This window comes from Asterias amurensis, chromosome 1 (assembly GCF_032118995.1).
Source record: "Asterias amurensis chromosome 1, ASM3211899v1".
Taxonomy (NCBI): domain Eukaryota; kingdom Metazoa; phylum Echinodermata; class Asteroidea; order Forcipulatida; family Asteriidae; genus Asterias; species Asterias amurensis.
In genome coordinates, this window is record NC_092648.1 from 12,759,907 (window position 1) to 12,783,925 (window position 24,019).

The 24,019-nt window shown below is 38.2% G+C and overlaps 1 long non-coding RNA gene across 1 annotated transcript in view; it reads left to right on the forward strand.

The window, feature by feature from the left end:
* Positions 1-12,771: 12,771 nt before the first annotated feature.
* LOC139945998 (uncharacterized) overlaps positions 12,772-24,019 on the forward strand; it is a 36,163-nt gene continuing 24,915 nt past the window's right edge. The window contains exons 1-3 of the long non-coding RNA XR_011787195.1: positions 12,772-13,155; positions 16,178-16,292; positions 21,675-21,792. This is a non-coding gene — a long non-coding RNA (uncharacterized lncRNA). The remainder of the gene's footprint in view (positions 13,156-16,177; positions 16,293-21,674; positions 21,793-24,019) is intronic.

Here is a 24,019-nt window from a genome sequence, read left to right on the forward strand (position 1 = left end):
CTTGATTCCTGTCAATCAAAAAAATTAATAAAAATTTACTTTTATATTAAAAATGAACCTTTGACCCCAACCATCCTGGGGTCCTTTTCACAAAGAGTTAGAAAGATTAAATAAAACAGTGAAAGTTTCAGCAAAATAGGTCTACTGGTTCTACTTGCTGAGAAAACAGAAAGAAGCAAACCCTGTCACACTAGCAATGAATCCATCAGAGGTAAAGATTGTTTCATCAGCAAATTGTCGTTTTTCCCTTATATTAAAAAAAAAATTGGCCAGGGGTTTCCTTACGGGTGGCGAACCCTTTGTCACTGATTTTTGCTCCTCTGTTGTCACAGGTAAATGATAAAACCTATGAAATAAAACGAACCTATTTGTATTTCAAAATATTTGAAGGGCGTCCGTTATTTTTCAAAATTTACTCAATGTCTGCTTTTTAATTTGAAGTGACTTAATTTTCCATAAAACAGTTTAAAAATTTGCCAGGGGTTTCCTTACGGTTGGCGAACTCTTTGTCACTGAATTTTTGCTCTACTGATTTCAGAGTTTACAATATAAAACAAAATATTTGGGGGCTTGTTCAAAACTTACTAAATGATAAATCAACTAATATGAAGTGGCGCATTTTTCAATTAATAAACAAAGTTGAAAAATCAGCCTCCTCATCAGTAAGACATCTCTTTGGCATCAGGTGGTGGTCGTTGTCGTTGGTGATTTCATCTCCTTGTTCCAGTGAGCTCTTGCCTTGAGTTCCTCTCAGTGTAGACCGATCCAAAGATGTTGATTCTCTACAGGAGTACTCAATCTCTTGATGCCTGTTAATAAAATAAAAAAAAATAAAAAAATAAAATACTTTTACATAAAAAAAGAACCTTTGACCCTAACCATCCTGTGGTCAGTTTCACAAAGAGTTAGGACTGGTCCTAACTTAGGACTAGTCCCAGGAGATATTAAAAACTTAACGCTAGTTAGACTAGTAACTTTTCCTTACTCGAGATAAGACTAGTGTTAACTCTATGTGAAGTCCACCGCAGATCCTTCAAGATCCAAAAGTTGTGCATGTTTTGTTTGTTTCTGTTTTGTTGAATGCTACACTTGTAACCGTATTGTGCTTTACACACATGTCATGTAAACAGTGAATTTCTGCTTGTACTCATCCTCATGTAGCACTGAAATCTGTAATTCAGTGACGCTCGTGGCTCTTCAACAGTGCTACCCCTGATCATTAGGCCATTTATTTTATTCACCAAACCAACTCAGCTCCCTTGGGAATAAACTGACTGTGCAGCCAAATATGTAGTGACCAAGTTAAATAAATCACAACAACCATCTCTGCCCTCACAGGTACCTACTAACCCCTGTGCAATCTATGGAAACTGTATGATAAACCTTAAAGGGTCTACAAGCCTAAAGCCTGCTTCATACTTCCTGCGAAATTTTGTTGTCACGAACTCGTAACGAATAACTCGCAAAAGTTGAACCCATTCAACCCATAAGAAACATTCGCTAAGAAAACAGGGCTGTGTTGCCAAAATTCACTTTGCATTTGCAGGAAAAAGGAACCAGGCTTACGTAGAGTTTAACTTACTTGCATGATGGGCAGAAATAAATGACGGTTTGTCCTTCATCAGCTGATCGTGATCGTCTGGTGTAGAATTGAAGTCCATCGTGACTGCACTTGGCACATGCCCTGTCAATCTGAAACCAGACCAGATACAAAAATGAAATTAAGTGGTGAAAAATAACCAAGCATTGAAAAAAAAAAATTTGTGATAAAGCGCCTAAGATAAAATAAAACTGAAAGTTTCAGCAAAATAGGTCTACTGGTTCTACTTGCTGAGAAAACAGAAAGAAGCCAAACCCTGTCACAGTAGCGATGAATCCATCCGAGGTAAAGATTTCGATAAAACAAATTATTGGGTTTTTCCAAACATTAAAAAAAAATTGGCCAGGGGTTTCCTTGCGGGTGGCGAACCCTTTGTCACTGAATGTTTGCTCTTCTGTTTTCAGAGTTAAAAATATAAAACCAAATATTTAGGGGCTTGTTCAAAACTTACCAAATGATAAATCACCTAAGATGAAGTGGCGCATTTTCAATTAATAAACACAGTTAAGACATCTCTCTGGCATCAGGTGGTTGTCTTTGTTGTCGACGTCGTCAATTTCATCTCCTAGTTTCAGTGAGCTATTGCCTTGAGTTCCTCTCAGTGTAGACCGATCCACAGATGTTGATTCTCGTCAGCAGTACTCAATCTCTTCATTCCTGTAAATAAAAAAATTACAAAATAAAAATAACTTTTACATAAACAATGAACCTTTGACCCTAACCATCCTGGGGTCAATTTCACAAAGAGTTAGGACTGGTCGTAACTTAGCCCCAGGAGATATTAAAAACTTAAGGCTAGTCCTAAAGTAGACAAGTAACTTGCCCTAACTCGAGATAAGACTAGTCTTAACTCCTTGTGAAGTCCACCGCAGATCCTTCAAGATTGCATGTTTTGCTTGTTTCTGTTTTCCTGAATACTACACATGTCATGTAAACAGTGAATTTCTGCTTGTACTCATCCTCATGTAGCACTGAAATCCGTAATGCTGCTTGCTCTTCAAGTGTTACCCGTGATCACTTGGCCATTTATTTTATTCATCAAACCAACTCGGCTCCCTTGGGAATAAACTGACTGTGCAGCCACATATGTAGTGACCAAGTTAAATAAATCACAAGAACCATCTCTGCCCTCACAGGTACCTACTAACCCCTGGGCAATCTATGGAAACTGTATGATAAACCTGAAAGGGTCTACAAGCCTAAAGCTGATACTTCCTGCGAATGTGAAGCAAATTTTGTTGTCACGAACTCGCAACAGTTGAACTGTGTCACAACCCCTTTGAAACATTCGCTAAGAAAACAGGGCTGTGTCGCCAAAATTCACTTTGCATTAGCAGGAAATATGAACCAGGCTTAAAAAGTCCTTAACTTACTTGCATGATGGGCAGAAATAGAGACGGTTTGTCCTTCATCAGCTGATCGTGTTTGTCTGGTGTGGAAATGAAGTCCATCGTGACCACACTTGGCACATGCCCTGTCAATCTGAAACCAGACCAGATACAAAAGAGAAACTAAGAAGTGGTGAATAATATTCAAGCACTGAAACAAAAATTGTTTTTGTGATAATACACCTAAAAGGTAGAGCCATAACTTTGGTTTTTTTGGTCAATGATTAATGGACAAAATACAGAAAGATGGAATAAAATCGTGAAAGTTTCAGCAAAAAAAGTTCTACTGGTTCAACTTGCTAAGAAAACAGAAAGAAGCAAAACCCTGTCACAGTTGCGATGAATCCATCTGAGGTAAAGATTTCGATACATCAACAATTTATGTTTCCCCCCCCCCCAATAAAAAAAACATTTACAAAAAATTGGCCAGGGGTTTCCTTACGGGTGGCAAACCCTTCGTCACTGATTTTTGCTCCTCTGTTATTCACAGGTAAAATATAAAAACTCTGAAATAAAACAAACATATTTGATCAAAATATTTGGAGGGGTTAACGTTATTTTTCAAAATTTACCAAATGTCAAACCCATATCACTGAATTTTGCTCTTCTTTAAAAAAGGAGTTAAATATAAAACCTCTGAAATAAAACAAAACTATTTCTAGCCAAATATTTGGGGAGGGGGAGGGTAATTTTCTAAATTTACCAAGTTATGAAAAATGCCTTTTAAAATGAAGTGGTACATTTCTCAATTAAATACAGTTAAAAAATTGGACAGAGGTTTCCCTACGGGTGGCGAACCCATATCACTGAAATTTGCTCTTCTTAAAAAATGAGTTAAATATAAAACCTCTGAAACAAAACAAAAATAAGTGATACATTTATCAATTAAACACACTTAAAAAATTGGACAGAGGTTTCCCTACGGGACGCGAAACCATATCACTGAATTTTCCTCTTTTTAAAAAAAGAGTTAAATATAAAACCTCTGAAATAAACAAAACTATTTCTAGCCAAATATTTGGGGAGGGGAAGAGGGAATTTTTTTCAAAAATTACCAAATTTAAAAAAATTGCCTTTTAAAATGAAGTGATACATTTTTCAATTAAAGCCATTGGACCCTTTCGGTACAGAAAAAAAAAAAGATCACAAATTTACAAATAATTACAGGGTTTACAGAAGGTAGTGGTGAAATACTTCTCTTGAAATATTCCATGAAATGCTTTACTTTTTGAGAAAACAGTAAAACAATATCAATTCTCGTTAACGAGAATTACGGATTTATTTTAAACACATGTCATGACACAGCGAAACGTGCGGAAACAAGGGTGGGTTTTCCCGTTATTTTCTCCTGACTCCAATGACCGATTGAGCCTAAATTTTCACTTGTTTTTTATTTGATATAGATGTTGTGTTACACAAAGTGTGGGCCTTGGGCAATACTGTTTATCGAAAGGGTCCAATGGCATTAAACAGTTAAAAAATTGGCCAGAGGTTTCCCAACGGGTGGCGAAGCAGCCATATCACTGAATTTTGCTCTTCTTTAGAGTTAAATATAAAACCTCTGAAATAAAACAAAACTATTTCTAACACAATACTTGGGGAGGGGTGAAGGTAATGATCAAAAATTACCAAATTGTTAAAAAATTGCCTTTAAAATTACTGCTGGTACATTTTTCAATTGAAAAATGTAACTGAGCAGTTAAAACATTGGCCAGAGGTTTCCCTATGATTGCTGAACCTTTATCACTGATTTTTGCTGTTTTCAGAGGGATAAAACCCCTGAAATAAAATAAGCAAGTACAAACAAAGACATTTGGGGGTTGCTTTTTTCAAAATTTACCAAGTGATAACCCACCTTTTATTCAAACCAAAATTGTGCATTTATCTGTTTTTGTTTCTTTCCTTAAAAAAAAATTAATACGGTGAACCCAAGTAATTTGGAGGTTATATTCTCAAAAGAAATCATATGAAATAAATCACCTAATAAATTTCATCTTTTGTGCATCTTTTTCTTCAACCAATTTAAAAAATTGCCAGAGGTTTCCTTGTGGGTGGTGAACCCTTTTCTCATATTGCAATTGTACATCTTTTTTTTTTAATTCAGAGTAAAATATAAATAATGAAACCTCTGAATGAAAAAAATACAAACAAAATGTTTTGGTGGTTATAGTATAGACAAATAAACAGCAATAAAGTACAAACATTTCTGTATGTAAACATCTAGATATAAAGACATCAAGACATTTCCTAAGATAAGGCAGAGTAAAAAAAGAAACATGTTTAGTGTTTGGGTTTCACATAAAATGGGGCTTTTTATTTTTTATTTTTTTATTTCAAGACGGCCACCATTCTTTTTAAAATGTCAAATGTACATTGTTTTTCTGCTGCTCATACACAACAATACATAAATGAAACGTTTTGGTCAAGACATTCAGATTGTTTAAGCTGAGAACATTTAAAAATACCCTTTAAAAAGAATGTGCGTAATTTTTTTTTTTTTTATAAAGGAAGCGGGCTGGGACGCTACAAACATGTTTCTTTTTTTACTTGGCCTGCTTCACTCACCAGTGTTGTCTTAGGTCTTTCTGGCTGACGACCTCGCGACGACCTTCAACATTCTTGCAAGAGTTGAGACCCAGGTATGAATGACACCATGTAAAGCAGCTGCAATGAGAAGGAAGACAAAAAGTTACTTTTTCATTCATTCAAAAATATGCTGTATGTGCTAATGATAGCGATGTTGGGCGCTATTTGTCAATCGCGCGATCAACCGATCGCGCTGCGCTATCAACCGATCGCGCTGCTCTATCGACCAAACGCGCTGCGCTTTTGAAAAATCTATTGGTCGCGCAGCAATCGGTCGATCGCGCAACAATTGGTAGGTCGTGCAACAATCGGTCGATCGCGCAACAATCGGTCGATCGCGCAACATTCGGCAACGAACATGCGCGATTCAGGGGCCGAATTCACAAAAATTGATCGGAAATGCAAATTAATCGTAGTTGCTAACTAAAGTGTGACGACACAATATAAATTACTATGGTTATTCTGAAAATTTGTCCTGCAATGAATTTTATTGCTTGGAGAAATCGGGTCGATCGTGCAAACCCGTTCCTGCACGATTGGTAGATCACGCAAAGCCTTCCCTGCGCGTTCGGCTGATAACGAGAAAAAATACTCGTAGCGCGATCGGTCAATCGTGCAAAGATGTTCATTGCGCGATCGACCGATTGTTGCCCGATCGACCGATTGCTGGGCAACCAATTGATCTTAATTGATCTTTCAATAGCGCAGCGTGATCGGTTGATCGATCGCGCAGATTGACCGATCGCGCCCAACACACCGCTGAGTGATACAAAGAATGGAAAGATTAAAAGAACAAAAAATTCACTGATAATAAAATACTAACTAATAAACACACTTTACACAAGTGTTACATTATGTTGAAATCTGTGAATAATTGGCCGATTGAAATCTGTTGGTGGATTTTGAAATCATGAGTGCCCGGCACCGGCAGGTGAGGTTGCACAGTTGAAAATCTTAAAACCCATTTTATAAATAACGCACAAGTCCAGGCAGGGGCCATCACTCACTGACTCAGTCATCACACACAACTTTACAAGCTAAGGTTTCCACAAGAAATTCATATATTCCAAACTTACTTTTTGCATTTACTTTGTGAGGACATGTCTTGCATTTAATAACTACCGTTCCTTTTTCAGGAAACGGTAAAATGGAGCCAAATTGCGGGAAAATTGCTCTCGAAAAAGCAACTGCCTCCTCTTCGTCCATGTTTTTGAGAAATTCTAATCCCGCATGCGTTTCTGAATGGGACGCACGTGATTTATCAAACTGGACTTCATCCGTACATTCAGCGTTGAATTTGGTGTAATTTAAGTTAGGGTATCTGACTAGGTATTAAAACAGGAATCGCGCCCTCTGTTGGCGGATTGTAGAGTCTCCCGCGCAAAGTTAATGCGTTGTACTAATTGATGCACCTGTTGTATGATTTTGATTAATTCTGGTTAAAAATACCAAGCGCAACAGGATAAACAATGAAATAAAACAAACATTATCCCCGATATGAACCACACACATCACTATCTGAGAGAGAAATCCTTCTACTAAATAAAAATCGCTTCAAAAGTTGTCACTCAAAAAGATGCAAAACAACAAAGACATAATATTATTATATGATTTTGTTTAACCATGATAATGCTGGAAAATAGTTTTTGCCCACTGCTATTTTATGTTCAAATTGTCTTTTCGTGTGTGTCCGCAAATGCATGTTGTTATTTTTAACCACAAGAGGGGAGTAAAAAGTTATGTTTTAGTTTCTGCTGGGAGATAAGCGAATTGTTTTTGGTTTGAAGTTTCTAATTCTAGATTCTTTTGCACTTCTTGGATATTTTAACTGGCGTTTGGTGAGAGCAGACAAGTGAAGGAGACCGTTGCAAATACGCCTAAATCAAACACTAACGTTTTGTCACAAACTTCCATCCTGCGCCTCTTGAATATCTCCGACTGTATAGCAAATTTTCCCAAATTTTAAAAGATAGATATTAAATAAGTTCGATGTAATATTTAAAAAAAGTACATCGATGGCATCATGAATGGTGGACCTCCGTGATGGCGTAGAACCCAAAGCTACAAACGTGTTACCTTTCTCCAGACATAAAAACTTTAGACAAATCCACACTTACCATGTCTTTTTGTTTTTTTTTGTTTTTTGCTGTTTAAGTAGTATAAAAAACATCTCCAAACACCAGCGGGCACTGTGGCGACACAGTGTACTGGTAGTTCCACTGTGCGTGCAATCAAGAGCTGGGACACCGGTTCGAATCCTACCCGTACCAAGAGGGAAATTACTTTTACTGCTTGCACCAGTAATTTATTGGGGTCCGTCACCTATCCCCAAATTAGGTGTGGATGATTTACCGTGTGGGAGGGTAAAGGAGGGGGGGCGGCAAGTCCCTGAAGAGTTCTAATGGGTGATCACCACGCTGGTTTCGGCCAGACTTTGAGTCCCCTGAAAGCCTGGTCGTCGCTCTGAATAACTCTTTGCACAAATTTTCTGTAACTTTATTTAACTTTAACAAAACAATACCAAAATATCATAACCAATTCGAGCTACAAACTGAAAACAAAATTTGACAAGTAGGCCTACACTGAAGACCTTGTAGACTTTTTCAAGCAAAATTTGATTAGTTCACAAGGCTTATAGCTTGTATACTTTACAAGGAAAATTTAACAAATTCACAAGGCGAATTTGACAAGTTCACAAGGCTATAGCAAAATTGATTTTTCAAGCAAAATTTGACAAGTTTACAAGGCTATATAGGCTTATAAAAAAAAATCAAGGAAAATTGACATGTTTTCAAGGCTTATAGATTATTATTGATCTTCTGAAATCTCCTTTACATCAGGATGAAATATGACCCTCCCCCCACCCCCCCCCCCCCCCCCCAATGATGGAACTTTAATTGTCCTGGAGTATGACAATAAACTACACCCCAGGCTTGAGCTGGTTCAACATCTATCAGTGCCTGGTTAGGCCCTCAAAGAAGGTGACAGTTCTCCTCCATTATGTGCCCTTTTCTACTCAGGCTCCAAGATTGTCATTTATTTCTTTGTCTTCAGTAACTTTCGCCTCAGTTCATCATTTATGTTCTTCTAGCTCGAAAACACAGTGCACATGCAAGAATTCTCAACAAATTACATTTCTTGTGGATGTATTTCTGTTTGGTCTTCTGAAATCTCCTTCACATCAGGATAAAAGATGAATTGGGCAATTTATACTTCGGCATCTAAGATCTCTTTAAATTTGAAGCTCTTTTCCTTCAAGAACTTGATCTACGTCGTTCTTTTTTATTTCATGTTTCTATTGCATAGAGATTAAACCATTCATTTCATATATGTAGCAATGGTATTCTAAAAGAGTTCATCATATGCTAAAAATGGAAACCTGAAAAGAAATAATGCAAATGTTCTCCTTCATTGTGAGCCTGTTCTACTTACAGACACCTCTGCCCCGCCACCCCCATGATGGAACTATTGTCAATAAACTACACCCAAGGCTTGAGCTGGTTCAGGGCCTCAAAGAAGGTGGCAGTTCTACTCCATTATGTGCCTTTGCCTTCAGAAACTTTCGTTACAGTCCATCATCTATATTCTTCAAGCTCCAAAACACATTGGCACATGTCAGACTTCTCGTCATTTTACTTTTCTTGTGGATGTATTTCTTCTTGGTCATCTGAAATCTCCCTCGCATAAGGATGAAAGATGAACCGGGCAATTTCTATTTCAGCAACTATGATCTGATTAAATTTGAGGCTCTTCTTCTTCAAGAATTCGGTCTTCATCCTTCTTTTTTATGTCTTGTTTCTATTGCATAGAGATTAAACCCTTCAATTCATAGTGGCATAAAACATTTCTTGTGAGTTACTTTCTTCTTGATCATCAGCAATCTCCTTCACATCATAAAGAAATGTACTGAGCAATTTCTACTTCAGTGTAATTCGTCATCTTTCTCTTACCAATGGATAGAACCACGATTTACTCCAATGTGGCTGCACCAACATTCTAGCACCACTGCAGTCATAATGCTTGGGTTCGATTCATTTTACTCTACTGAAGTAAGTGATTTCTTTTGTATGTGCAGAGAAGAAGTCGAATAATTACACGACATATCACTTTAAAATATGAAGGGAATTAATCTGTGGTGACGAGGTTTTCAACTAGTGGTTTAATCCCAACGAGTCTTGGTTCTTGATAATTTCACCGAGAAGAAGTCGAGGTAAATTATATTCAAAGAACCAGGCCTCGGCGGGTTTAAACCACTAGTTGGAAACCGATTCAACACACTTTGATTCCCATTCATAAATACCTTTTCGGTCAAAAACATCATCACTTTTTGGTCAAAAAGTAAAATAAATGCAAAAATTATAATTGTTAACTGATTTCTTTCAACACAACACCCCTCCAGCTATAAAATGGTAAAGCCCTCCGCCGCCCTCGGGTAAACAACTCCTTATAAGGGAATGCTGTGCTCGTTGCGCGTATCGCGTGATGTGGCACAACTGTTTCAGCCGTTGCTCTCGACCAATAGGAATGCAGAAACTTAAAAGAACAGGTGCAAGGTCGCGTGTCACGACTCGAGATCAACCATCTAAACGCACACAATTTTGTGTGACAAGGGTGTTTTTTTTCTTTCATTATTATCTTGCAAGTTCGATGACCGATTGAGCTCAAATTTTCACAGATTTGTTATTTTATGCACATGTTGAGATACTAGTCTTTGACAATTACCAATGTGTACCTTTTGTCATTTCACAAAACTGTGAAAGTTTGGGCTGAATTGGTCATCAAGTCTGCAAGAGATTTATAAAAAAATAAAAATAAAACAATGTTCCATTATTTTGTGTGCTTTTAGATACATAATCGTGTCTTCAAGGTCCTATGAGTCATGACTGACCCTTCGTGACCTTGAAATGTATCCTCAGATGCACACTATATTTTATAGTGAGGAATAACCTCTTTCTCAAAAACTTTGTAACTTAAGAGACATTTCTTACAATCTTGTCTACTGTTCACAGCTCTCTATTGGTCGCTACAATTTAAGTTTTGTGCTAACAATCATTTTGGGTGGTTGCCCACGATTTGTGTCCCATGCCTTTCAAACCAAAACTTCATTTTTTTGAAACTGCGCTTTAAGTACCTGTAGCTGGGATGATGTGATTACTCTGAGAGGTGGTGCTTTATTCAACCTGCCTGATGTTGATGAGTTTAGCTTCTAGTGACATATTTCTTACCATGAATGATATACTTTATACGCTGTTGAAGGTAAAATTGATATTCGGTTCTGGTTCCATTTTATCAGTTCCAATACCCGAAACTTGAGTTGAGTTGGATCAAAATTCTTGCAATTCTCCAATTTCCAGTAAAAAAACAAAAAGCTTTAGATTGAATTTTTGTAAAAAATTAAACATTATACGAAAAACAATTAATGAATAATTTGGTTCATACCAAAAGCCAAATCTTAAAGAGGTTCAATTTGCTGGCTGCGACAAGGTTTTCAAGAGGTTTTTGTTAATTAAGTTTGGCGTATTTCCTTTGAGATGCCGCGCCGCATGTGCGGTCATCACAAAAACACTTCTTCAGAAAAACGCAAAAAAGGCAAATGGCCACTTTTCGGCCACCTAGGTAAAGTATGATTTTCCGGTATCCGGAAGGAGAAAAGGAGATGGCCACTTTTCGGCCGCCCAAGTTAAAATCTGCTTTTTAGGTGGCGGAAAAGCAGAGAAATAGAAAATAATAATAATTATTAATAGTAATATAATAGTAGTATAATATATCTAATAGCAGAAAAGCAAACGGCCACCTTTCGTCCGTCAGCATATGGAGAAAAAGTAAAACCTGCTTTTCTGGTAACAGAAAAGTAGAAAAGGCATTTTCACAAATTGTTTAGCCTTGCTCAAGGCAGTCGCATTATTCGCTCCGAAAAGACGCAGCTGTAAACCCACCCGCCGTATACCCTGTGCATGGTGTGTGCGATCACACCGAATGACCAACCCGTGTACACACTGTCACATCGCACGAATACTGTTCACAGTCACACAAGTCATCGCACTCGTACACCACTAACCGCATGCGGAGGCCGTCAGGCCGACAGCCTTGTCGGATCTGTATCTTCCCGTTTTAATGTGTTGTATTGAAAAAATTCCAATAGTGGACGAAATTGGGGGGGCTCGAGGATATGCTAGTATGCAGCTCATGAATATGTATATCGTTCGTCAGCAGACCTATCAGACAACACAGGATGTGAGGCAAATGAATTATTCATTTTGACGTCCAATCACGCACTTCCCTTATCACGACCTTTGGACCCTATCATGCGTCCGTGGTGGTGGTGTGTGAGGTAAACATGTCTCGTCTTTCGCGGGCATTATGGTAATGAGCTGACCGTGGGAACTCTTCGCTTATTATAGTAATGAGGTCAGTGGCTTCAACACAGATCCTACAAGGCTGTCGGCCTGACGGCCTCCGCATGCGGATAGTGTACGGGGGCATCGTGTCGTGCGATGTTACGCACAGTGAATACGGGTGGGTTTTACGCACAGTGAATACGGGTGGGTTTTTATACAGCGGCGGTCTGTTTTCGGAGTGAATAATTCGACTGCCTTGAGCAAGGCTAGGCCGACTGACGGCCTCCGCATGCGGATAGTGTACGGGGGCATCGTGTCGTGCGATGTTACGCACAGTGAATACGGGTGGGTTTTTATACAGCGGCGGTCTATTTTCGGAGTGAATAATTCGACTGCCTTGAGCAAGGCTACAAATTGTTGAATCTGCTTTGCATGTGGCAGAAAAGAAGAAAAGGAGAAAAATTGATATAAAAAAACCCATAAAATCTGCTTTTCTGTAATTCTGATACCAGAAAAGCAGATGTCCACTTTTCGTCCTCCATAATGTGGTTGCTTTGTGTTTTTTGTGCTATGGGGTTGGCGCTTAAAGACGCTGTACCGTCATACGCGCGCACGAACGAAAAATGCTTGAAGCATAATGTACCTTTGACAGGCTGCGACGATAGCTGTTACATTTACCATCCCCGGAGGGCGTAGTCTAAATATAGATACGCGCTATTGCAATGGCATGGGATTATACACACGATACGTGCTATTGCAATGGCATGGATTTATTACACACGTCGATCGTGTTTATCTGTGCCTCGGCTTTTCGTCGTGTTTTTATGTTTGAGTGTGCGCAACCACCGCACCGTATCCATCCCGTAGGGATAGGACCTGCGGGTGTGTTATGTGTTTTTGACGGCGCTATAATATGGCCACGAAGAAGAGGTGAGGAACAGGAAAGTTACCTGGGCAGTATCGGAATCTGCCAGCAAAAGAAGGAAATCTGTGCGAAACAGAGATTATCAGAAGGAAGTACACAGCACGGTCAATCCAGCTGATGCGAATGATGAATTCCAATCAATGCGAGAGCAGTGTGTAAATTAAATAACTCAAAACTGTCTGAGTTTGTCAAACATCTGATGACAGTCCTGTCCGCGATCTTGTTTACCTACTACACTGAAGTACATGTTCTAGATCTACCAGTAGACTTCTACTTGTGGTCAAGACCAGAGTTTACGACTAGAATATTCACCAGAAGGTAGGCTAGATTTAAAGTTTTACTCGCATTTTACTCGCTATCTCCACCTACGTATTAGTTTTTGCTTCAGTTCATTGCTTTCGTTAGGTTAGGGGTCCATACTCTCGACAAGCTATGCTTTTTATGGGCCCCCCTCCACAAGTGACTGATCGATGATATTACGAAAATAATGTTTAAATATTCATTCTTTTTTGTTTTAAAGTGGATTAAATAATTAATTATAATGAAACGGGCTTCTTATTGATCCTGTTTTTTTTTTAAGAAAGAGCTTTGTTCGTTTTTTTTTATTATTATTTTTTTTTGTACTAAAGAATATGCCTGCAAAATAGCTGGAAAGGTCTCGTTGATTAATTTTGTTTTCATTATAAAAAATAAAATCTTGGTACAACTATAGAATGCAGGTACACTTCGAAGCTTCGACTGCGCCTCGGCGGAGACGGAGTCGCGGTGACGTTCATACCATGTTCATACGTACACAGTACACCGGAGTTGAGGTCAGGCTCTGTTGCTTAACTATAAATATTTGGCAACCTAGGGGGCACTCTGAAAGATGCACAACAGCGCCCTCATTAGGCTCGAAAATACACAACTGCGCTATAGCTAATGCGCAGCTGTGTTGTCCATATATTTTATACGATAACTCACAAGACCCCAATCGAGGATTATTTCAATAATTATGGGAAAGGAAGTACAAACTCCGTACAAATAATTAATAACTATTAATATTGCTGTACTACATTATTACCCCAAAAGAGGGTTATTTCCAAAAGGGAAATAATTAAGGCCGAATCCTAATACACTTGACCTTATTAGAGTATTATTTAAAAAAGGGAAAGAAAGCCCGAATTCCGTACAATTATTAATATTGCCCTAATACACTTGACCCCATTAGAGGATTATTTAAAAAAGGGAAAAATAGCCCGAATTCAGTACAATTATTAATATTGTCCTCATACACTTGACCTTATTAGAGGATTTTAAAAAAAAGGGAAAGAAAGCCCGAATTCCGTACAATTATTGATATTGCCCTCATACACTTGACCTTATTAGAGGATTATTTAAAAAAGGGAAAGAAAGCCCGAATTCCGTACAATTATTAATATTGCCCTAATACACTTGACCCCATTAGAGGATTATTTAAAAAAGGGAAAGAAAGCCCGAATTCCGTACAATTATTAATATTGCCCTAATACACTTGACCCCATTAGAGGATTATTTAAAAAAGGGAAAAATAGCCCGAATTCAGTACAATTATTAATATTGTCCTCATACACTTGACCTTATTAGAGGATTTTAAAAAAAAGGGAAAGAAAGCCCGAATTCCGTACAATTATTAATATTGCCCTCATACACTTGACCCCATTAGAGGATTATTTAAAAAAGGGAAAGAAAGCTCGAATTCCATACAATTATTGATATTGCCCTCATACACTTGACCTTATTAGAAGATTATTTAAAAAAGGGAAAGAAAGCCCGAATTCCGTACAATAATTAATATTGCCCTTATACACTTGACTCCATTAGAGGATTATTTAAAAAAGGGAAAGAAAGCCCGAATTCCGTACAATAATTAATATTGCCCTCATACACTTGACCCCATTAGAGGATTATTTAAAAAAGGGAAAGAAAGCCCGAATTCCGTACAATAATTAATATTGCCCTCATACACTTGACCCCATTAGTGGATTATTTAAAAAAGGGAAAGAAAGCCCGAATTCCGTACAATAATTAATATTACCATAATACACTTCACCCCATAAGAGGATTATTTCAAAAGGTGAAAGAAGCCTTCACGATTGCATCATATGCCCGTCTTCCTAAAAACGCCCTCTATCGGCCATTGCCAACAACGCGACTCCGCGCCTCCGCGCCTCCATGCCTCCACCTTCCCCGTCTTCACGATTGCATCATATGCTCGTCTTCCTAAAGATGCCCTCTATCGGCCATTGTCCACACCGCGTCTCCGTGCCTCCACGCCTCCGCGCCTCCACCTTCACAGTCTTCACGATTGCATCAAATGCCCGTCTTCCTAAAAAACGCCCTCTACCCGCCATTGCCAACACCGCGACTCCGCGCCTCTGCGCCTCCACCTTCCCCGTCTTCACGCTTGCATCATAAAATGCTCGTCTTCCTAAAGACGCCCTCTATCGGCTATTGCCAACACCGCGACTCCGCGCCTCCACCTTCCCCGTCTTCACGCTTGCATCATGTTATGCTCGTCTTCCTAAAGACGCCCTCTATAGGCCATTGCCAACACCGCGACTCCGCGCCTCCGCGCCTCCACGTCTCCACCTTCCCCGTCTTCACGCTTGCATCATATTATGCTCGTCTTCCTAAAGACGCCCTCTATCGGCCATTGTCAACACCGCGACTCCGCGCCTCGGCGCCTCCACGCCTCCAGCTTCCCCGTCTTCACGATTGCATCAAATGCACGTCTTCCTAAAACGCCCTCTATCGGCTACTTCACCTACCTCACCACTCACGTCACACTTTGACTCCCTACGACCCTCACATTTTATCTGTTGTATTCATCAATCACACTCAATACAATCAAGTAGTATAGTACGACCAAGTTACTTAAAACGTATGTGACCGCGACTCCGCCTCCGCGGAGGCGCAGATAGAGCTCAGAGTGTACCTGTATTCTATAGTTACTCCAAAATCTATAAACGGTTAATAAGGCCTATGTTTTCACACAGCAGGGTCGTCTGTAACTTAAACAAAAAGGAGGAAATTACAAAATGTCACAAAAGTTTGTACGATATTTTTCAATTGAAAGTACTGAGAAAAAAGAAAAAAATGATATCAGCTGATGTAGTTGCATGCCTGACATTAGTGTGAAAACCCTTTTCTCCCTGGCATAGTCTAGGGACCGGCTAGAAAAAAATAAACAATACAACTGAAAATAGAGGGGAAAAACTTGGAAGAATAAATAAATGCCTTGTCGTGTAAACAAACGGTATCATAATTTATACTCATTGTCACATACCATAAATGTGTTGTGTTTAATTTCACTTTTCAGTGATCAAGATAGTCTACTGTGTCATCAACGCCAATAAAGAAAACCACAGCAAAGAGACTGTTTGGACCCATGGAGAAAGGAATGTCACTAGACCATGCAGACATTAACTCAGAAGGTTAGTAATAATAAAGTTGTCAGAGACTACAATCTTTCTGAAGGTTCTATGAAGAAGGGATGTCATTCAAGGGGCTTGCAACTTGTCTTGTTTTATATACCTCTAGAGGAAGAGAATGAATTTACTCTTCCCTAAAACAATGAATGACCTTCCCTTTAAAGGCAGTGGACACTATTGGTAATTACTCAAAATAATTATTGGTATCAAACCTTTCTTGGTGATGAGTAATGGGGAGAGGTTGATGGTATAAAACATTGTGAGAAACAGCTCCCTCTGAAGTGCCATATATAGTTTTCAAGAAAGAAGTAATTTTCCACGAATTTGATTTCAAGACCTCAGATTTAGAACTTGAGGTCTCGAAATCAACCATGTAAACGCACACAACTTCGTGTGACAAGGGTGTTTTTTCTTTCATTATTACCTCCTAACTTCAATGACCGATTGAGCTAAAATTTTCACAGGTTTGTTATTTTATGCATTTGTTGAGATACACCAACTGTGAAGGCTAGTCTTCCACAATTATCAATAGTGTCCACTGCCTTTAAAAACTGGTGTTTTCATAGTAATAATTAATAGACCGATTGCGCGCCGTGCCTCACGTGACCTATATAGTGGGTAAAACAAAACACGGCGTATAGGTCTACTGCATATAAGACATGGTTACTGCGGTTGCTCTGTGTTTTGTTTGCTATTTACTCTCAATTTTTTGTTAAATAAACCCTAAATTCTCGAAATCACTTGAGAGTATTCCTGAGTTTGTAAGATGAGACCTTACCCCTGGCTGAACAATGCCAGTAATGGGTAAAACCAACAGTCCACCAACTAAGAAATTCCACGAGAATGATTACAGGATACCATGTGTTTGTGCACGGAAAGTGTGGTTTTACAATGCCCTCGTTGTAATGATATTGTTCCCAATATTTTCAATAAAAATCTCCTGAAGAGGCTGCAAATTTGATTTATTCTCACCCTCAAACTATTTGATTACAAGGGGTATAGCTGTCACACAGCGTAAAATCCACGGCGCGTGAGCTCGCTCAAACCTCATTTATAGTCTTACAAAAGAAACCTTTTTTGTAATACAATACTTAAACTATCAAACAGCAAAATGTGATTTTAATCAATATCACAACATTCAACTTTACAAAAAGGGCTTCGTTTTTATAGTAGGAGTTTTCTCATGTCTTTATTTTGTAGCTGTGATTTTCTATACCTACTATTAGGTCACTTGAACACTTGTGAACATTGATAGCGCAATCGGTCAATTCCACATGAGGTGGCGAGCCCAAGAAAATGGGGAGAAAGCGTTAGAAGGCACTGGACGCTATTTGTAATTACTCAAAATAGTTGTTAGCACAAAAACTGACTTGGTAACGAACAATGGAGAGCTATTGATAGTTTAACAAAATGTGAAAAACGGCCCCCTCTAAAGTAAAACGTAGTTTTTGAGAAATAAGTAACTTCTCAGTAAAATAATATTTGAAATGATTTTGAGACTTCACGCATAAAATACCTCACTTTAGAAGGAGTCATTTCTCACAATGTTTTGTGCTATCACTGCAGTTGGGCCCCCTTTGCTCGTTGCCGATTAAGTTGTTTATGCTAATATTGTGAAAAGTATGATTTTCTCTCATTAATTATCCATCATGCGATTATTTTGAGATTTATCTTTTGTTAAAAGAGTAAAATGGAAACGAAAGAACTTGAATAGTGTTTAGCAACATTCTCTCCAGGGCTGGTTATTAAATATTTTAGGTAATTTATCTGAAAAATTTATCAAAAAAGCTTGGGGCTTCCATTCACTGATGGGACAGGTAAACTTCAAGATTATTTCTTTCCCACAAATCTTTTCAAAAATCTTCCAAACATTCATTCCATATTCTTGGATTTTATTTATATTTTATTTGTGTTTTAAATCCCCCCAAAAAAGTGTGTACCATAAAATACATTGACTTCCCTTATTATGAAATATGTATTCGAATATGAACGAAAGAACTTGAATAGTGTTTAGCAACATTCTCTCCAGGGCTGGTTATTAAATATTTTAGGTAATTTATCTGAAAAATTTATCAAAAAAGCTTGGGGCTTCCATTCACTGATGGGACAGGTAAACTTCAAGATTATTTCTTTCCCACAAATCTTTTCAAAAATCTTCCAAACATTCATTCCATATTCTTGGATTTTATTTATATTTTATTTGTGTTTTAAATCCCCCCAAAAAAGTGTGTACCATAAAATACATTGACTTCCCTTATTATGAAATATGTATTCGAATATGAATATTCATGAGCAGTGAATATGCAAAGTAGTCACGGTTGGCTAGCGTCTTTTAATTAGAGACTGGTCCCCTGTCTTTATCATACACGAGGGTGGTAGTATGACGTCGGGTGTTCAGGCTACATAGATATGCACATTTTCCAATGAAACGTGGTATTTTCCTTGAAGACAAAATGGCCGACCGCGAAAGACTCAATGTTTTCTCTTCAGTTATTCGAGTCGTATTTTAAAGCATACTCGGTCGTCAAAACCTCTATAAAGTGAGTTGAAAATTATTTGTAGAATCCATTGGAATGGTTCCTTGGGTGAACGTGAGGTTTAAATACAGCTTAAAATGAAGCAAACATTTGCTTTACTGTTCAGTGTGGCGAATGGCTTTTTAAGTTGTTTAGTGTGGCGGTATTTTTTCAAATAATGTTGAAGTTTTTTGAATAAAAATTTTTAAAAGTTTAAAAGTTTAAAAAATGTTAGAGTTTTTGGAATAACAAAAATTAAATTTTATTTTTTCAGGCACGAACATTGACATCTGGATTATAAAGAAACAAACTCAAATTCAAATCTCAATTTGAAATAATTTGTTAAACCAAACTCTCTGTCACTGGTTCCAGTTGAATTAGCTGAAACAATGAAGAACATAAATGATCATAACTCCTGATTGCAATGGTGTAATGACTTGAAACTTCAGTCAAACATTGCTTCTTACATGTAGATTCATATGAAAAGATAAAACTAAAAGATGAATCACTGGTTTCAGTTGAATGAGCTGAAACAATGAAAAACATTCAATGGTCATAACTCTCTATTGCGATGATGTACTGACTTGAAACCTTAGTCAAATGTTGCTTCTTACATGTAGATTAATATGAAGAGATGAAACTTAAAGAATTAATCGCTGGTTTCAGTTGAATGAGCTAAAACAATGAACACATTGAATAGGCATTACTCCTTATTTCCATGATGTACTCTCTTGGAACCTAAATCAAATATTACTTTTTACATAAAGATGCATATGAAAGGATAAAACTCAACGAGTGCATCACTGAAGAGTGCAAAGTTTTAATCAAATAATTATTGCTGATTAGATGCATATAATATGAAAAGATAAAACTCAAAGATCACTGGTTCAAGTTGAATGAGCTAAAGCAATTAAAACCTTTAATGTCATAACCTCATACTTGTCAACATCCCCATCCTTTGACCTTCAGTTGATCAAATGATTGGTTTTTCTGTCAATCATTGGTTCTATCTGGTGATCAGCAGCTCGCCATGGCAGCTTCGCTGTTCTAGTTAAATTATAGTTTTATTGATTAAGTTTAAAAAAAATTACAATCACACGAGCTCACCAATTCTTACATTGTGGCATACCAATGTTAAGCAATGGTGATCACAGAAATCTGTGGCAAAGCCGTCGCTTATCATTGGTTAATTGTTTTGGAATAAACGGTGGTGTCTTTATTCAACCGCAACAGTTTTTATATGACTAGTAAGAACACAATTTCAAGATGTAGAGGGCATTTTCGCCCGTTAAGAAAATAAAAGACACTGGACTCTATTGGTAATTGTCAAAGACTAGTCTTCACAGTTGTGGTATCTCAACATATGCATAAATAACAAACCTGTGAAAATATGAGCTCAATCGATCGTCGAAGTTGCGGACATTAATGAAAGAAAAAACACCCTTGTCGCACCATGGTCACACAAAGTTGTGTGCTTTCAGATGCTTGATTTTGAAACCTCAAATTCTAAATCTGAGGTCTAGAAATCAAGTTCTTGCAAAAGTACTTCTTTCTCAAAAACTACGTCACTTCAGAGGGAGCTGTTTCTCACTGTGTTTTATACTATCAACCTCTCCCCATGACTTGTAATGAAGAAAGGTATTATGATAATAATTATTTTGAGTAATTACCAATAGTGTCCACTGCCTTTAAACAAGGGCGAAGTAGGCTCAGGTCACGCTGTGTGGACTAAAACCTCTCGTTCCACACGGAATTTGGTGAAAGTGAGAGAAGGAAAAAAGACGCTAGAAATATGAACCATACACTGTCTGAATGCTGATAAATTAAGCTTTATGATTTTTTTTTCCACCCGTGTAAAATATTGTTGCAATAGCGAGATCGAACCGAAAACAGGGCATAAAATGCAATCTTTTAAAGGCAGCGGACACTATTGGTAATTACTTGGTAACGAGTAATGGGGAGAGGTTGATAGTATAAAACATTGTGAGAAACGGCTCCCTCTGAAGTGGAGTCGTTTTGGAGAAAGAAGTAATTTTCCACGAATTTGATTTTGAGACCTCAAGTTTAGAACTTGAGGTCTCGAAATCAACCATCTAAACACTGACAACTTCGTTTGACAAGGGTGTTTTTTCTTTCATTATTATCTCGCAACTTCAACGACCAATTGAGCTGAAATTTTTACAGGTTTGTTATTTGTTGACATACACCAAATAAGAAGACTGGTCTTTGACAATTACCAATAGTGTCAACTGTCTTTAAGGCCAATTCTTGTGAAAACCAGGGTGTTGTGAAATAACAGCTTGAGTGAAGAGGACAAATTCATATACGCCACTTCTAGGCTCTACACCAAAGAACCTTCAAGAAGGGAAATAATTATTAAAGTGGAAACCCACTTTTCTATGCTAAGATTTTTCCCAAGTTGTCACTTATCGCAGCGCATGTAAAAAGCACATTAATTTTAAAACATTCATGCTGCTTTCGGAGTAGTTTTATGAAAGAATCAGAGCTGGTGATCACTCGATAAGCATCCTTGCCACCATAAACCATTTCGAATAAAGGTGGACACTATGAGCTTTTAGGTTTGGGTGAATTTGTCTGTAGACACTCAACCCAACGGTGCAATACTAGCGTCTGCCATTCCACAAAAAAGGCTAATGATGTTAATCATAAAAAATTTTTTGAAAGTTTGAATCCTATCTTCATACAGTACATCACTTTTCTTTTTTACTGAAATAATTGAACAAGTTTGACAATCTTTCAAGAGACCATTTACACCAAAGAATTTGAATCCTGACAGTTTCACAAGTGTATTATATTCAAGCCTTACATGGACATGTATTAACTGTTTTGTTTACTATCTCTTGTGCAGTGTATGAAATGTGTGTCACTGAAAGATGTGTGTAACTCTCCTACACTGTGAAACATGCATTGCATGTGATCAAGGAGATGCTTATCATCACACAGACTACAAACCTCAAGTTGCTCAGGTGAGTCAAAAAATCAAACTTTGGTGAATCGCTTACACATTTTGTTGTGTGGTGAATCGCTCACACTTCCCTCTATGTGATAATCCATACTTCCCTAAGTGTGGTTCACAAATTGAAACAACGTCAAAGGCTTCATTAGAAATGTTTCTCTTACTATTGTATCTCATTCGTTTAAGTCATTCCAGTTTTTAGGGCCTGTGTGTGCTGATGTATGGAGTTGACAAACTTGGCTGCCATATAGTGGAGCCGGATGGTAATTTTTCACCACAGGGTATTTAGTGGGGGGTTTCGCCCATCTCATACATCAGCAGCCATGCAACATCTGGTTTTTATGGTTTTGGCTTTCTAAAAACATTGAAAAATGTAAAAACTACAGTAAAATATCTTGCTGTGCCTGAGTTTTTGGAAATTTCAATACTTTTATCAAAACACAGAGTTGCATGTAATATGAGACACTTTAGTGTCTAAATTCTATTTCCTATTTATTTAATTTTTGGGGTTGAACAAAGAATTGACTAGAGTTGGATTCGAACCAACGACCTCCAGATTAACGTGCCGGCGCTCCACCAACTGAGCTATCTAGCCCTATATTAGTGGTGTCCCTATTTTGTCAATATCTTTGTTCGGGGGTGCCAGTCAGAAGCCATACAACCATTAACTGCCGTGTAGCCAGGGATCACACCTAAATTCCCCGAACAAAGATATTGACAAATTAGGGACACCGCCAATATAGAGCTAGATAGCTCACACTTCTCAATCTCGAGATTGCACAACAGATGTTGGAGACATGTGGGCACCGTGTTGAGCGATGTTCGCCGACGGGTTGCGCTACACCCTCGCATTTGCGCTGCCTGGAAATACGCCAAAATTCCCACGTGACTGTGCGGATCCCAAGCATGCCCAGCCATAGCCTGAATGTATAGATACGCAGTCAAATTCCATTGCGGATTTGAGAGCAGCGACTATTTGGGCATCTATGTCACTGCACGTTCAGTGTACCCATTGGGAATCACTGGATCTAGGGGCAGGGACCCCCCTTTATCCTTGCGGAAAAAGACAGGGGCCCAGTCTAGCCCAGACATGTCGAGTCTTGCCTCAATGCGTTTATTGCTGGTTCGCGTAATTGTTACCAATAGAGGGAGTTTAACCTCACGCAATTACATCGCTCCAAAACGCCCCCTAGCAGTCAATGTTTCTTGTATTTATTGTCACACGCACAGTAACAACGACTATAGGCGTGATATCTGCGTGTTGCATGGTACAGACCTTGGAACGGTTGCGTTTTGGGGCTAATTTTTGTGTCATTTTTAGAGATTTTTCGAGTCTGAACTTGGACATTGTTGATTTTACAGGCAAGTTTCATGCAAGGGCAACCATGATTTAAACAACTGTTCCTATACCCGAAGTTTTGAAGCAATAAAATAATTAAATAAAATAAAATGTGGTTTCTTCCCTATTTTTTGGGGGGCTAGTGTTGTATTATTTTATTTGGCATTACAAACAAATACAAATCATATCCTAGTAAGATAATTCTACGTTCCCCAATAATACTTTTTAAAATCAAACGTCTAAAAAGAGGCAATAAATATTCAGCCTAAAGCACACTTCAGAGATCGTTGTTCCCTACAAGAAAAACCCTCAAAGTTTACCACACAATAGCGGTTGGGTGTATGATGTTTGTATGAAGTTATTGACTGTCAGTCGTTTTCGGAACGAATACCCGGCCATACAGAAAAACGTTTGTACGCCGCCGACGTTTGTTCCGAAAGCTAGACGCATTGCGGCATTAATGGAATGAAAGCACGGCCATGGGGAATAAACACATTGCAGCATTGTTGGAATAATTGGATCGTCTGGGGGGATTGCGGCATTGTTAGAACGAAAATACGGTCTCATTGTCTGAATGATTAGCCTTGTTCGACCGCATTATTGAGTAAGGATTCTTCACACAAAGATCGTTGATTTGAACTGGACATGAAGGTATTTTTATTTCACACAGTGATCATAAAAAAAAAATCAATCGTCGGCAGACAAGGCGCACCGAAAGATAAGACGCATCAATGTTTTGGGGGTCTATAAAGTCAGATAAGACGCGTCTTATCCGCAGGAAAATACAGTAGCGAGTAACTGACACTTTTCCTTGTGTTACTCTGAGATACTTAAACTTCGTTTGTGTAATGAGTAACTGACACTCTCCCTTGTGTTACTCTGAGTTATTCTTATTCAC